This window comes from Scyliorhinus torazame, chromosome 16 (assembly GCF_047496885.1).
Source record: "Scyliorhinus torazame isolate Kashiwa2021f chromosome 16, sScyTor2.1, whole genome shotgun sequence".
NCBI lineage: Eukaryota > Metazoa > Chordata > Chondrichthyes > Carcharhiniformes > Scyliorhinidae > Scyliorhinus > Scyliorhinus torazame.
In genome coordinates this window covers 52,255,606-52,273,237 of record NC_092722.1, presented here as the reverse complement: position 1 = coordinate 52,273,237, position 17,632 = coordinate 52,255,606, and the positions used below count along the sequence as shown (strand labels likewise).

The 17,632-nt window shown below is 46.2% G+C and overlaps 1 protein-coding gene across 1 annotated transcript in view; it reads right to left on the bottom strand.

The window, feature by feature from the left end:
* The window catches only part of ajap1 (adherens junctions associated protein 1), a 430,540-nt gene that overhangs the window by 101,396 nt on the left and 311,512 nt on the right, over positions 1-17,632 (bottom strand). The gene's annotated exons all lie outside the window — the stretch shown is intronic.

The window sequence follows — 17,632 nt, the reverse complement described above, 5'->3', positions numbered from 1 at the left end:
ACCTTCTTACACCAATCAAAATCGGTACTCAATTGGACCATTCTTCGCTGACAGTCAATAGCCGTCTTCCCCGTGCCTTATATTCCAATAACGAACAAACAAAAGTGTTGAATTTTATTTTTGTCTGAGGTCCCTATGATTGTTGGCTTGCAACAGTGCGCTGAAAATTAATTTCTAATTCCTTAAAAATCCAGTGCAGTCCTGAGTGGCTGGCAAACTTAATTTGAAAGCTCAACCGTAAGGAAAGTTGAAGCAAGTTGGGCTTCTTCTCCTGGGGACACAGACTCCAAGGTGAAGCTTTCCAGGCTATGAAAGGAAGTGACAAACGTGATTGAGGTGGATTTTTCCGTCTGTTAAATACCAAAAGGCAAGGGGTTGGAATAAGCCTGAAATTAAAGATGGATGTAAAATCACAGAGTTATTACAGCGCAGGTAGACGCCATTTGGCTCACTGCGCCTGCACTGTGCTGTAAAAGTAGATTGGTAGGTTATGGCGGAACTTTCTCACAACATTTAAAACACTGGAACACAGTTTATAACTCCATTATGGTCACAGTACAGAAGTAATAGAGACAATAACAGGACAGGACAATGTTTTATTGAAGACTAAACTAATTAGAATCTGACAACATGCTCTGTTTGCACTTCAGTGTCAGTGTGAAATTTATCTTTCATCTGAGGGTTAGCGGGAGAAAGCCAGCGAGGTGGGGATGCCTGGGAACAGGAAAGATTGAGCCTGTTGAGAAAAGCTACAGGTAGGAATTAAAAGTGAGGACTTTGAATAAGCCACCATGACTTTCTTGGATTTGTTTAGATGCTTCAGAATGGGAAAAGGGACAGATAGGCTGTTAAACCCCACTACTGTTGCCGCCTCTCTAACCATAGAACCCATATAGTTCAGAAGGAGGCCTTTTGGCCCATCGAATCGGCACCAACCCTCTGAAATAGCACCCTACCTAGGCCCACTCTCCACCCTACCCCCGTAGCCCCACCTAACCTGCACATCTTTGGACGGTGGGAGGAAACTGGAGGACCCGGAGGAAACCCACGCAGACACAGGGCGAATGTGCAAACTCCACACAGTCACCCAAGGCCTGGGTCTTGAACCCGTGTCCCTGGTCCAGTGAGGCAGCAGTGCTAACCGCTGTGCCACCATGCCACTCTACTAATCCATTCCCCATCCAGCCTACTTATTCCCTTGCATTTGGTTAAAGTCCCACATGTTCAGTTGTGAGATCCCACCCTCCTACCTCAACACATCAATGCTGGCACTTCCATGTTTACCTGGAGCAGCCATGACCGCTTCGCTCTGACCTAGAAACCTTGATATGATTGATACCCACAGTCTGTATGCTTTAAATGACTGATGAGTCACCTGAACCTCTGCAGCCGAACATCGTCACAAGCATACTGCATTCAGGATCGTGAAGTCCTGCTTGGTACTCTAGAAATTCCCAGCTTTATTCTGGCTTTCTGTCATTGGAAGAATGGACAGCGCAGCTGACACACTGGTAATGAAAGTCTCCGATTCAAACTATAGGCAAGAGACAAATCTCCCTTGAGGCCCATGAAAAGAGGGAACACAGAAAAGAAACAGAACGGTAGCAAATAATAGGGAGAATGTATATGAATTCTACCTGAAGTATGTGAATGCTACTTGAGATTCTTCTGTTATTATGTGACAAGAGCAACGCCTTGTTTTAACCATGTGTCTATTCTGAACAGGTGAGTTAGTTATAAAATGCGTGACTGAAAAATCTGACACGCAGGATCTAGCCAGTGTTAGTCATCTGTGTTGTGATATTCAGCGGTGGGATTCTCCCGTCTCTCAGCCACGTGGAAAGCGGTGCGCCGGTTGCTGGTGGCGGGATTCTCTGCTCTCAATGGGACTTGCCATTGAAGCCGCCCCACGTCGATGGGAAACCCGGGGGTGGGGGTGCGCTGCCAACGGGACCAGAGAATCCCACCGTCAGCGAGCGGCCTGAGAATTCCGGCCTCAGTGTCCCAAATCCAAACCTTTTTGACATTAATTTGAAACTTGCTCTACCCTTCACATTCCCGCTTGTCCTTACTTTTTATTTGTTTTTTTAGATGGCTATTGCTGATGATTCTGTTATTTAACTCTGCCCGAGACCAATCCTTTCTCTTTACTTAACCCATTACCATCACCTTTCGCCTCGTGCTACCAACCCTTTCATCTTTTCATAGCTCCTGCCCTATCATAGACTTTCCCTCTCCTTTATTGCTGCCCCCTCACCTCTCCCTCCTCAGTAGCTGCTGAAAAACCTGGGGCATCTCTTAACTTTTCCCATTTTGGATGTGAGGTCAGCGACCTGAATTGTTGGCCTGGTTTCTCATAGAGCCGGGTCGATTCTGTGGAGGGTTGACCCGGATCCGGAGGTCCTACCCCATTCGTGGAATTTCCGATATTGATGGCTGTGTGAAAGGGCAGTGGGTCGTAAATGGCAAACAGACCAATTATGAATCAGCTGAGTCATTTAAAGAGATAGGGCAGGACCGGAAGTCATTTGCTTTTCACCTTCACAAGCTCCAAAACTCAAGTGTTTAAACCGGGACTGAATCGGTGAACTTCTGCGACAACTAAATTGGCGCCGGTGCCGGAGCAATTCAGGATCCATTAACAGGCTAGCTCCGATGCCAGATGGAACACAATCTATTCCAATGAAAAATGGTGTCCGATTCGCCAGATTCGGGATTGCCACTCAAGAGGCTGACAAGCTGCAGCTGCATTTTAGCCACTCCCCACACACACTCATCCCAACCAACAAGATGGCAGCACGATGAGCGGCACCCTGATTTGCAGATGCCGAGCTAGAGACCCAACTGTGTGCCTTGGCGGATAAGCGAGCCACCCTGTTTCTCGGGCTGGGAAGGAGGCTGCCACCAGCTGCTGTGCACCGGGCCTAGGCACAGGTAGCAGAAGCCGTGCGCCTAAATGCAAGGACTGGATAGCAGTGCCGGAAAAAGCTGCACAATCTCTTTAGGGTGGGCAGGGTAAGTCGGCAGCACTGTGCCCCTGGCACAAATCCCCACCCCACAGACCTCTAACCCATCCCCCCCCCTCCCCCAGCTGGAGGGTGACCAAACCCCACTCTCCGACAGTGTGCTCGCTCCCACCCTGCACCACATGCCAGCACCCATACCTGCCGCCATGGCTGGATGCTCCTGGCCACGATGACCACCAGCTTCCCATCCCCTGTGTTGCCTGCATCCGAGTGTCTCAGTCTGTGACTGCTGTCCATTGACAGGACATGAGAAGTCGGATATCCATAACAGGACCCTCTTGTTGGTGGTAACACGGATGCTGGAATGGATGACTGGTGCACCACAGAGAGCCCCCATCTAACCTTCCTGAAAGCCAGCACAGAGCCAGGTAGGATGCCGGGGAGGGTGATGTTGGTGCAAACAGCCCTCCACGAGAGACTCCCAAAGGAAGGAGTCCACATCGGGTTGTAGGCGGTTTATTTAAGTTTGTTGCAGAGACTTTCAAACAAGCTACTCCTCCCAGTGTGTCCGGCCCAATCAGGTGGGCTGCTTTTCCCTGGATTGTATCAAGTTTCTTGAGTGTTGTTGGAGCTGCACTCATCCATGCAAGTGGAGACTATTCCATCACACTCCTGACTTGCGTCTTGTAGATGGTGGATAGGCTTTGGAGAGTTAGAGGGTGAGTTATTCACTGCAGGATTACTAGTCTTTGACCTGCTCTTGTAGCCACAGTATTATATAAGTTAAGCTCAGTTTCTGGTCAATGATAGCCTCCTAGGATGTTGACACTGGGGAATTCAGCGTCAAGAGCAGATGATTAGATTCTCTCTTGTTGGAGATTGCCGTTGCCTGGCATTTGTGTGGCTTGAAAGTTGATTACGTGGCACAGTCCTGATTTACCACATTTCTGTTGGTCCATCAATCACCTCTGCATATACCGAGCCTTACTGACACTGCACAGGCGCACTCTTGGCATAGAGGCTGAGCTTCAGTTAGTCCCTCGATGACGTGTTTGCCCTGTATCTCACTGCATCCAAAGTCCACTTTTAGGCCCCGTTGACACATTGCATTTCAAGGTTAATCCCTCAATGTGGCTGAATGCAGACGTATGATGGACACTTGCAGGTTTTATCTCCTTTCGGGGAATATACATCTCCTGGAAGAGGTGAGATGCCCATGGTCTCATATAAGTCAACAGTGTGACAGCCATTCGCTTCCGTGGTACCAAGCTGTCCCTGGTTGCCAGGGAATTCCTCTCAACATCTCCACCATTGTCCCTCTCCTCCTCGGTTATTTTGGCACCTGAGGTTAATGGCCCTTCCTCCTCCACCACCTCCTCTTCCTCTGACTAGCGGTCTTTGCCACTGGGCTTTGTATTATGCATGTGCACCCCCCCCCCCCACCCCTTCATTGCACCACATTGTACAGCATCCAAAGGACCACTGCTCCTTTTGATACCCGTTGCAGTGCATGTGCGTGCATTGCTTCAGGAAACTGTCAGCTACCCAGACATTTGCTGCAACTGATCCAAGCACTGAGCCCCATAATGTGGCTCCTGAGGCCCAACGTCAATGCCAACTGGAGTATCATAGTCACTGCCCTCCTTCCGCTGAGAGTGACTCTGCCCAGATGTTTCTGGCTCTGACACCCCAGCCTGCACTCAAACCTACACAATGTATAATTGACTCTAAACGCATGCCACTTCCCTCCCCCTGTTAGTGTCTGTTTTAGTGGGCTGTGCCTGATAATCTAGGATGGTATTTCCTTGGACATCTTTTCTCTCTCCTGATGCCCAAGAGGTGTTTTGGCTCAGGGGGATGGGTGTACGGTGATGTGACCTGTGGGAGACACAACAGGATATCATTTGTGTAACCCTTATCAGGGTTACACAAATGTGAGAGCGCATGAAATATCAGAAACCATATGAGCCTGATGCCCTACCTCTATGCTCTACCATGCACCAGCTCCCCATTATGCTCAGTCCAGTTCCCCCGGGGTGAATAACCATCACTCTCGCCAATGGAACCATGCTTTAAGGTGCTTAAAACACTGCCTGCGGCACTTGCAGTGGGCGATTCACTGTCTCCAACACTGTCCTGGGAGGGCATGCGAGTAATTTGTAAGACCCTCTCCTACACTGCATGAATCACTCAGCTCCGCACGCTCACCCTTGTTCGGACCATCTTCTTTGCAATTCGCGTTCTCTTCTGAAAATAATCAATTAATTAAGGATATTGACTCCTGCATCCAGGTACAAGCCTAATCTATTTGGGAGGGTGTCAAAATGGGTGTTCTATTGTCACCCCATGGTTGCTTGGAGATACATGTATGCCATGTCCATTTGGTCGTCCTTGACATTGGGGGGAAAAGTGTCGACTGTGTCCCATCTGATGTCTCGTTCATGTGGCACCCAATCTGGATGGAAATACGCGCTTCCATCAATTGACTCATCGTGCCTGAGCACAGCAGGTCGCGGAACCATTTGTGAAATTATAACCAAGATCCTCGCTGTTCACCAACTGGGCTCCCCTGTGGCTGCTTTAACCTGCCAGGCTCTCTTGGCAAAGTTGGGAGAGTTCCTTTTACCCACTGGATGCAGTGTTTCTCTCCAGTCTTCAACCTCCTGCACCAGGATCTCCAGGCCCTGGTCGCAGAACCGGGGTGCATTTAATCTATGAGGCGCAGTCATTTGCGCTCCTCTGCGAAATTCCGCGACAGTGAATAAAGCACTCACACTTGGCGACTGTGCAATCTCCTGCGACAACCTAAATCCCGAGTTGTGCACAGACTGATGATGTTGGGTAGGCCTTGCTCAGAATTTGGGTACATGGTTGCCAGCTGACACGTACCGTGACATCCCATCCTATGAACTCCTTTGCCCATACAGCCTTTCCAATCCATTGCTGGAGAATCCAGGGCAATCCTGGGTGGCTGGCAGCCCTCGTTGAATGTACCGTGCTTGTGTCTGAGCTTCTGGAGCTTATAGTGTTCTTCTGGATGTTCCCTTGGACTCACAAATACCAGCAAAGACAGTGTGCTGGTATCACGGTTATGGGTGAGTCACTTTTGGGTGCCAACACTGGAAATGCTGACATACGAAAGGGCATGTGGCAGAACATGTGAGACTGCACGTGGGGTCCTGAGACCAGCCCATGAGTTATAATTCTCATTTCGACACACAGAGTCGGGACCTTCCGCAGTTGTGAAGATGCAGACATCTACATGACTGGGAATGGTGGATCTTTAGCAACAGAGAATAACTGCAGTGTGGACACTCTTTCCGCATTTCCAATGGTCAGACTACACAATCTAAAGTTTCCTATGGAAGGCTCATGATGGGCCATCAGCTCATGCATTAAGAACCAGTTGACCAACAGTTCCAACTTTCACCCACCTGATGGCTTCTGAACTCTCCTCCTAAACAACCTTGTGAATCCAGCTTGATAACCTCCTTCCCCTCGAGGTGACTGACTTCCTGGGCATCCTTTTGCATGCGGGCCTGAGTGGTGAAAAGCCCTTCCCCTAATTCGCCCATTGCCTCTAACAGTTGCTTCCAGAGCCGACCACCCACCCGCACCCCCGCTATTGAAGATCTCGCCTCTGGAGCCACCTTTTTCCGAGGCGAGCGCGGGAAGCTGGGAATTTTCTCCAAGTTCCGCTACCCGCCTCGAGGATGAAAATCCAGGCCATTAATTCGTCTCCACAGATGCTGCCTGACCTGCTGAGTTCCTGTGGGTTTTCCCTTCTTTGAATGTCCTTGTGGTCAAACTACAGGCCAGCGACATGTTACTTTGGAAACAAAACTGTTTAAAGTACAGCGGGTTTGTGTGAATTGACAGCTTTAAGTTAGGTATACAATTCAGGATGGCTGTTAGGAATATCTTAAAAGGCTTCAGTGCTAGGGATAATCCCTGATTGTGACCCATGCATTGGGTGAGAAATCCCATCTGTGGACACGAGGGAGAAAAATATTGGCATGTGCGTGCGTGGCCAACTCTCAAATAGCATGCTGGCTATCACTGCCCACATCCACTGCCTGCAGTCTCTGTGTTGTAATGTTGGGAAACGCCAGCTCAAAGGTCCCCCCCCGCCCCTCCCCGCTCTTCCAACAAGCATGCTACACTGACGGTATATTAAGTCTCAAATGACAAAGCTTTATCTTGAAGAGCTCTGTCCCTTGAAGGCTCGACAAGCATGAAGCTCAAAATGTTCATGACAAAACAACAGCCAAACAATTATAATATGATGAACTGGGAGCACCAACTTGGAATGGAATGTGTCTATGGTATACCAATTAACAGACTGGGTTTACTGGTGAACTCAAAGCCATTAACAGTGTTCAGTCAACACACAAAGAAACAGACAGGATTGATGTACATTGATAGCTGAGGTCCAGGGGCTCTCACCTGTGATCCCACCTGAGGGACATCGCGTGTAGGATGGACCCCACCCAGGAAGGAAACAAAAGGAGAAAAAAGTTGAAAATGATCCAAGGAATTTCCAGTTTAATTTTGAGTTGAATGATTCCTCACCGTTTGGCTCACAGTTTCCTTTGATCCAAAAAAAAAATCACAGTGTTTGTCGTTCCCTCCCATCATTGATCAAATATCAAGTCCAGCAGGCTGTTAATGTTGCAATGCAGGGAGGACAACTGTAAATGGCCTGGCAACCTGCTGCAAAAATAAATCCTGCAATTGTTTCTTTCCTGTCACGCGGTCGTATAAGACCACCATCCCTGGACATAATTGCTGTCCTTCCTATCACGCGCTGGATCAAAGCTGATGTCCCAACCCCAAAATGTCACATCAACATCATTGGTCGTCCACGCAACATGCGCCAATCAGTGTCATTCTGTGTGCAACGCACCCCAACCATTGGTCAGTCTCGATGTGAGATACTCCGACATCTGTCATTCACGGTGTAAGACACCCTAATCTGTCATTTCCTATGTAAGACGACCAACATCTGGAGCTTTTAGTGTCACATAATCATTGAATCCCTACAGTGCAGAAGGTCATTCGGCCCACCAAGTCTGCACTGACCCTTTGAACGACCACACTACCTAGGCCCAGTCCCCCGTCCAATTCCTGCAACCCCACCCTAAGGGGCAATTTTAGCATGGCCAATCCACCTAACCTGCACATCTTTCGACTGTGGGAGGAAACCGGAGCACCCGGAGGAAACTCACGCAGCCACGAGGGAAATGTGCAAACTCAACAGTTACCCGACGTCGGAATCGAACCCGGGTCCCTGTGGCTGTGAGGCAGCAGTGTTAGCCACCGTGCTACCATGCCTCCCTGTATATATCCTGACATGTGTCATTCCCTGTGTAAGAGACCCCAGCTATCTGCTGCTCATTCTGTAACATAATACCTCTCTCTTTTGATGTAGTATACTACAAATTTCCTCTTACTTTCTGCGTGACACGAGGATATGTTATTTCCTGTGAAACACACACGTACCTATAATACTTTATGTAACACGCTCTTAGGTATTAGCTTAGACCTGTTGCACTTTTGATTCTGAATCAGAAGCATGTGAATTTGAAAACCTACTCCAGGATATTAGTATATAATGTAAACCAACCCATCAGTGAATCATTGAATCATTAGAGATGCTTCCCTTTAGAAGAAGCCAAATTGAAGGCTCTGTTCTGTTGAAAGGTTATCGTGACCCAAAATGTTAACTCTCTTTCTCTGCACAGACCCTGGCTGATCTGCTCAGTATTTCAGGCACATTTTGTTCTTATTTCAGATCTTTAGCATCCACAGGGACCCGCCTGCTTAAGTAGTTATTCAAGATTCTGTGTTATTTGAAGAGCAGGGAGTTCTCCTGGTCACGTCTTTGCCAAGGAAGGAAGATTAATTATGCATGTGGGACCTGTGCAAACTAACTGTCATTTTAAAAAAAAATTCAGCTGTGCCAGCATTTATTGCCCATCCCGCATTGCTCTTGAGAGATTGCTGTGGGTCTAGAGTCACGTGTAGGCCAGACCAGGTCAGGACGGCAGATTTCCTTCCCTAAAGGACATTAGTGAACCAGATGGGTTTTTATGACAATCGGCAATGGTTTCATGGTCACCATTAGACTTCTAATTCCAGATTTTTACTGAATTCAAACTTCACCATCTGCAGTGGCAGGATTTGAACTTGGGTCCACAGAGCATTACGCTGGGTCTCTGGTTAACTAATCCAGTGACAATACCACTACACTACCGCCTCCCCATACACAACTCACCATATAGAGTGGGTAAGATATTTTGAGATATCTATCAGGTATCACCGAAATATAAATTCAAGTCTTTCACACTCCCAGGTCTCAGCAATTTTTTAAGGCATTTAACACTGTTTATAAGTCACCTTCAGCTGTGAGCTTAGATAGTAGGAGCCATGGTTGTAGGGGTAATGCATCTGAGCCTAGTGTCATCCTTACCAACCAATTGCTTAATAAGATTGGGACCCTGGCTGAATCTTGTTCCTTCACTCTGTGGGACTGAGGCAAATTTCAACACTTTCTGCCTGTTGAGATCAGCCAATCTCAGGGTTTTCAACACTACCCACAAGAATATGCAGCTGAAACAAAGAAGGATAATAACGCCAGGACGAAAAGAATGAAGCAAATAGGACAGAATTATAAAATAAAAATGAGTTGATCTCTTTCTCCACTATTTCCATCCACTTCAATTGTTATTTCTGCAGCCCTGTCCACAGTTCACCCTATTTCAAGCTCTTCCTGCACTCCGTGCACAGCCTAGTCGGCACCTTGTCTACCTCTGTGTGTAGTCACCCAATGGTCATTTAGTTAATCCTGTTTCTCCATTGGTCAGCCTCACAGATATACTGGCACCGCATGGGACAGCTGTCAGAAGTTTTAGTTGCAGTTGTAGCTATCAGAAGTTTTAGTTGCCTCAAGATGGGATGGCTCATAGAGGTCCGTGACTCAAGTGCATGCACAAACCTCAGACGATGTGGTAGAGCAGTCACTTGGAGAGCATTACAATAGATGAGGGATACACCAAAATATAATCAGTGGATATCATGTTGGTATGATTTGGAAGCCTGTCCCAAGGAGGATTCCACCCTTAAGATCATCTCAATGATCATGATCCTCCTATAAATTGTTTGCATTTTAATGTTCCTTTCTACAGATCTTAAAATTCTCAATGAAATGTCCTGAGCAATGGGAACAATTGGTTTCTTGTGATTCCAGGTTTACAGCCAATCCATTTTAATTCAGTTATACAGGGGCATTGGTGAGACCACATCTCGAATATTGTGTGCAGTTGTGGCCTCCTTATTTCAGGAAGGATGTAAATGCATTGGAGGCTGTTTAGAGGAGGTTTACTAGACTGATACCTGGAATGAGTGGGTTGTCTTATGAGGAAAGGTTGGAGTATATTTGTTGAAGTATATCAGATCATAAATGGTCTTGACAAGGTGGAGTGGAAAGGATGTTTCCTCTTGTGAGCGAGTCGAGAAATAAGGGGCACTGTTTTAAAATATGGGGTCACCCTTTTAAGACGGAGATGAGGAATGTTTTTTCTTCTTTCGGAGGTTGTGCAACGTTGGAAAGGCGGGATCACTGAATACTTTTAAGGTGGAGGTAGATCGACTCTTGTTAGTCAAGTAAATCAAAGGTTATTGAGGGTGATGGGAATGTAGAACTTGAAACACATACAGATCAGCCATAAGCAACGGAATATAAGATGAACGGCAAGACCCTAGGAGGATCGAGGCTTGTACACCAGTCCCTTAAGGTAGCAGGGGGAGAAAGGATTCAGAAGGAATATGGTATACTTTGCTTTATTAGAGATTGTCTGCAACTGTATATAAAATAAATAATCTTTATTGTCACAAGTAGACTTACATTAACATTGCAATGAAGTTACTGTGAAAAGCCCCTAGTCGCCACATTCCGGTATCTGTTCGGGTACACAGAGGGAGAATTCAGAATTCTCAGCTGGTCCGGGAATTGAACCCGAATTGGTCCGGGAATTGGCCTTGTTCTGCACCACAAACCAGCTGTCTAGCCCACTGAGCTAAACCAGCCCCTATATATAACATTGGTTAGGCCACAGCTAGAGGATTGTGTGCAGTTCTCAAATCCACATTATAAGAGACATGTGATAGCACTGGAAAGTCGCTGGCTTTGAAAGCAGACCAAGGCAGGCCAGCAGCACAGTTCAATTCCGGTAACAGCCTTCCCGAACAGGCGCTGGAATGTGGCGACTAGGGGCTTTTCACAGTAACTTCATTTGAAGCCTACTTGTGACAAAAAGCGATTTTCATTTTTCATTTCAAAGGATGCAGAGGAGGTTTACCAGGGTGTTGCCTGAGCTCGAGAGTTTTAATTATGATGTGAGATTGGATAGATTAGGGTTGTTTCCCTTGGAGCAGAGGATACTGAGAGGGGACATGATTGAGATTTATAAAATTATGAGGGACATAGATGAAGTAGACAGGAAGACACTTTTCCCCTCGGTGGAGAGATCAATGACCAAGGGGCATAGATTTAAAGTAAGGGGCAGGAGATTTAGAGGGGATGTGAGGAAAATCCTTTTCATCCAGGGAGTGGTGGGAATCTGGAAGTCACTACCTGAAAGGGTGGAGGCAGTGACCCTTGTAACATTTAATAAGTATTTAGATGTGCACTTGCGATGCCAAGGCATGCAAGGTATGGGCCGAGTACTGGAAAATGGGATTAGAATATTTACCTAGTTTTTTTTGACCAGCGCAGATGCAACGCGATGGGTCAAAGGATCGTTTCTGTGCTGTTGACCTCTATGACTCTGTGATCTTATTGAATGATGGAGCAGGCTCGTGGGGCCAACGGCCCACTTCTTCTCCTATTTTGTATGGTGGCACGTATTGTTGAATAGCTGCTGATAATATTTAAGCACCCAACATATTGATGAATGGCACCAATATTAGACCCTCAAGGTCAGGGAGGTCTCCAGGAAATTAAGGTTGACAGCAAGAGAAAGTCTATTTATATGTCTCCTCCTAGCTTTCCTCCAAAGAATTATTTCATTTTCTGTTATATTGTATAGACAGAAGGGAATTTAAAACAAAAATGAAATGCGGGTGCAACAGTAATACTAAGTCACACTTTTCCATCTGCACAGCCCACAGCCGTTACTGCACTGCTGGTCACTTTGAAGAATCAAGAATGCCTCCCACTTGAGAAACCTCATGGAAGGCTCAAACTTAAGAAGACAGATTGGAAAGCAGTTGGAAAACTGGGGAAACAAATTAAGACGTGGAAGCTAGATAACGCCATGTTGGAGAGTTTTAAACACCCCTCGGATCATCGAAGGGGGGGGGGATACTGAGATCTCCATCATTTTTGACGTTCTGGGATAAGATTAGCCTGGTCGAGAGCGATGAATTTCTATTTCTATCTCGTACGAATGTGTGGCAGGGGAAAAGCATGAGGGACGGTGTACTCACAGTTTGAAAGACACAGGAAGGGAAAATATCAGCAAAGAACTCATAATAGGAATATTGATTAAATGAAACCACAATCAGTCCATCTGTGTCAGTGCGTCTGACTCATTTGCCACATCTTAAGTGAGCGATATTAGAAAATACAATTACATTGTTTAACCGTGGTAGTTCAGCAGCTCATCTGTGCTAAAAAACATTGAATTATCCAAACATTTGAATCAAACAAAGCAAATGGCACCGCAAATTAGAACCCAACTTGAATTATCAGGAAATTTGAATTCAGCAATTTTGAATTGAATCATTTTGAATTAAAAGGTATGAACGTTGTGAACATCATCCATCAATTATGCAAGGACACATTCTTTAAAAAAAATATTTAAAATGGTTAAAAAGCCAAGCTGTTACACTGTAATACACTGGAACTGAAATGGCTTGCGGGTAGAAATGCTAATTAATTCAATTTATCTGTACAGCTTAGCTAAAATCAATGCAATCCACATAGCATTGATTTGCATTTAATTTTCATACAAATACTAACATCTTAACTCTTAGCCAAAGGAAATACACATTTGACAAGTTAATAATTGATGTTGGAAGCAGGGGATTGGAACTGTACTGTCACGAGTATAATGGTTTACGGGTTGCTTCCCTCAACTAAGAATCAGAAATAGGAAAATGTGTTCTTGCGAGCAGAGAGGCCCTGCCATATATAAGAGAGAGCTGTGTAAAACCTGGCATGGGATAAATGCAGCCCTCCAGAATATCAGCCAAGAGACTGACGTTGTATAACGTAAGGGCCCCTGATAGGTTTAATTCCCCTTGCAAATTACAGTTTAAAATGATCATCCTGATGTGGAGCATTGCACGCCAGCGTACAACAGGGATGTGGTTGTATCGTGGTTATGTTTCTGGACCAGTCACCCAGAGATCTGAACTACTGATCCAGGGACAAAAAACAGATGCTGCTGGAAAAACTCAGCAGGTCTGTCAGCATCTGCTGAGAGAGAAAACACAGAGTTAACGTTTCGAGTCCAATATGACTCTTCCTCACCAATATGGGCTCTGAACAAGAGTCACACGGACTCGAAGCGTTAACTCTGTTTTCTCCCTCCGTGGATACTGGTCGACCTGCTGAGATTTTCCAGCAGTTTCTGTTTTTGGTTCTGATTCCAGAAAGTCCGCAGTATTTTGCTTTTATTCTACCGGTCCAGAGGCATGGGTTCAAATCTCACCACAGAATTTAAATGCAACTCCTTAAATAAATCAGAAATTAAAATGTCATTGATGGTTACCATGAGACTAACAGGTTGTCTTAAAGACCCGCCCCCTTCATTAATGCACTTTCGTGGGAAGTGAAATCTGCCATCCTTGCACATGTGACTCCAAGTCCACAGCAATATGGGTGACTTTGAAATGGTCTCTGAAATAGCTCAGCAAGGCACACAGCTTTGATGAAGAAGGCAGCCATATCGCCATCTTCTCAAGGGAAATTAAAGTTTGGCAAATACTGCTGGCCTTACAGAAGCCCGCAGCTGAAGTACAGTGCGCAGCTCTGGTCACCACATTATAGGAGTGATGTGATTGCACTGGAGCGGGTGCAGAGAAGATTCACTAAGATGTTGCCTGGGATGGAACATTTAAGTTATGAAGAGAGGCTGGATAAGCTTGCATTGTTTTCGCTGGAGCAGAGAAGACTGAGGGACGACCTGATTATGAGGGGCATGGACAGGGTGGGTAGGGAGCAGCGGTTCCCCTCAGTTGAAGGGTCAGTTACGACAGGACACAAGTTTAAGATTAGGAGCAGGAGATTTGGGGGGATTTGAAGAAAAACCTTTTTACCCAGAGGCTGGGGAGGGTGGTAGAGGCGGGTTGCCTCACATCCTTTAAAAAGTACCTGGCATGTCATAATATTCAAGGCTATGGGCAAGTGCTGGCAAATGGGATTAGGTAAGCAGGTCAGGTGATTTTAATGCGTCGGTGCAGACTCGATGGGCTGAAGGGCCTCTTCCGTGCTGTATTATTCCGTGATTCACCTCCTGTGAATTAATCCTTTAAAACAAATCTGGTTGTAAGGGCGTAGGCTGGAAATTGTCTCTGACTTTAGCACCAATTGATGGGTTTTCTTCGAATTGCTCCCTGTGCTATCTCACATCATTGTTTTAAAAATTGGTTAATGATTCACCCTGTTCACGCAAACATGTTAGAGGATTGCAATGGCCAGTGCAAGGAAAAAGGGAATCAAACCTCCTGGAAGGTAGAATCAAGATGTACAAATCCTGTACTAGTGGGGAAGTGGAGGGAGAGGACAGCCCTCCAACATACTAGATTAATACTGAATGCAGATCCTCCTTTCACCAGAGGAGAGGACTGATCAGTTTTGAAGCAGAGTAAAGCTTCCATTTTGTCTTTACTTTTGTTTTCCTCCAGCTCCCGAGTAGCTTGGGCACTGGAATACACGTGACGTTGCATTAAATACTTGGGCTGTGCTTCAAGCGCTGAGGTTGTGCCTGCTAGCTTAAAAAAAAAATCTCCTATTTACTTGGTTTCTGTTTTGTAATTAGTGGTTCAATTTAAAATCAATAACATTTTCACCCAGACAAATGCGAAGCATAAGTTCAATTCCACCCTTCATTGCACACAAGCACACTGCCGCCGGGAGCAGAGGTGCTCGCTATCTATCCGAGCACTCACTCTGCTCTGATTGCCAATAGGACGGAATTCAAAAATAAAAGGACACAATGTCACCAGGGGCATTGCAACACGCAAGCAGATGAGGACAAACAAACCACAAATGGTCAAAATCTGAAACAAAAGCGGAAAATTCCAGGAGCAGACGCACAGCAGCTCTGTCAGAATCTGAAAATGAAAAAGACAAGTTAATGTTTTTGGACATTGGCCCCTTTGTCAGAAGTGGAAAGTCCGATGAGGACACATGCCCGCTGGCCATGTCTGTGTGGAAATTAGCGGTAACAGTCATGGGAAAATGAATAGTGCATTTCTACTGTAACTCTGACTCCGTAAACTGATGCAAATCTTTTTGGAAGATTGCTATTTTGGGCCCGGAACAATTCAGGAACACACCATGTGAGGCCCCTGGAGAAGATGACCTTCCCCACTTGGATTTGGCTTCACATGGAGTGTAACACCAGTGAAAAGAAAACTGGAGATTGGCTGATTTTCTCTTCACCCTTCAAAGAACAAAGAAATGTACAGCACAGGACCAGGCCCTTCGGCCCTCCAAGTCCGTGCCGACCATGCTGCCCGACTAAACTACAATCTTCTACACTTCCTGGGTCCGTATCCCTCTATTCCCATCCTATTCATGGATTTGTCAAGATGCCCCTTAAATGTCACTATCGTCCCTGCTTCCACCACCTCCTCCGGTAGCGAGTTCCAGGCACCCACTACCCTCTGTGTAAAAAACTTGCCTCGTACATCTACTCTAAACCTTGCCCCTCTCACCTTAAACCTATGCCCCCTAGTAATTGACCCCTCTACCCCGGGGAAAAGCCTCTGACTATCCACTCGGTCTGTGCCCCTCATAATTTTGTAGACCTCTATCAGGTCGCCCCTCAACCTCCTTCGTTCCAGTGAGAACAAACCGAGTTTATTCAACCGCTCCTCATAGCTAATGCCCCCCATACCAGGCAACATTCTGGTAAATCTCTTCTGCACCCTCTCTAAAGCCTCCACATCCTTCTGGTAGTGTGGCGACCAGAATTGAACACAAAACTCCAAGTGTGGCCTAACTAAGGTGCAACATGACTTGCCAATTTTTACACTCAATGCCCCAGACAATGAAGGCAAGCATGCCATATGCCTTCTTGACTACCTTCTCCACCTGTGTTGCCCCTTTCAGTGACCTGTGGACCTGTACTCCTAGATCTCTCTGACTTTCAATACTCTTGAGGGTTCTACCATTCACTGTATATTCCCTACCTGCATTAGACCTTCCAAAATGAATTACCTCACATTTGTCCGGATTAAACTCCATCTGCCATCTCTCCGCCCAAATTTCCAAACAATCTAAATCCTGCTGTATCCTCTGACAGTCCTCATCGCTATCCGCAATTCCACCAACCTTTGTGTCGTCTGCAAACTTACTAATCAGACCAGTTACATTTTCCTCCAAATCATTTATATATACGACAAACAGCAAAGGTGCCAGCACTGATCCCTGTGGAACACCACTGGTCACAGCCCTCCAATTAGAAAAGCATCCTTCCATTGCTACTCTCTGCCTTCAATGACCTAGCCAGTTCTGTATCCACCTTGCCAGCTCACCCCTGATCCCGTGTGACTTCACCTTTTGTACTAGTCTACCATGAGGGACCTTGTCAAAAGGCCTTACTGAAGTCCATATAGACAACATCCACTGCCCTACCTGCATCAATCATCTCTGTGACCTCCTCGAAAAACTCTATCAAGTTAGTGAGACACAACCTCCCCTTCACAAAACCATTGGCTGCCTCTCACTAATACGTCCATTTGCTTCCAAATGGGAGTAGATCCTGTCTCGAAGAATTCTCTCCAGTAATTTCCCTACCACTGAAGTAAGGCTCACCGGCATGTAGTTCCCTGGATTATCCTTGCTACCCTTCTTAAACAGAGGAACAACATTGGCTATTCTCCAGTCCTCCGGGACATCACCTGAAGACAGTGAGGATCCAAAGATTTCTGTCAAGGCCTCAGCAATTTCCTCTCCAGCCTCCTTCAGTATTCTGGGGTAGATCCCATCAGGCCCTGGGGACTTACCTACCTTAATATTTTTTAAGATGCCCAACACCTCGTCTTTTTGGATCTCAATGTGACCCAGGCTATCTACACACCCTTCTCCAGACTCAACATCTACCAATTTCTTCTTCTGTTTGGTGAATACTGATGCAAAGTATTCATTTAGTACCTCGCCCATTTCCTCTGGCTCCACACATAGATTCCTTGCCTATCCTTCAGTGCGCCAACCCTTTCCCTGGCTACCCTCTTGCTTTTTATGTACGGGTAAAAAGCCTTGGGATTTTCCTTAACCCTCCCTTCCCTAGCTCACGGGCCACTCCATTCTACACTATCACAAACTTTAACCTTTAACTTTTAACCATTTGAAAGGAGCTGACTTTGTTGCCACCAACCATCAATCAGGTCTAAATTCCTCCACACAGGTACATTCTGACTGGCTAATGGCT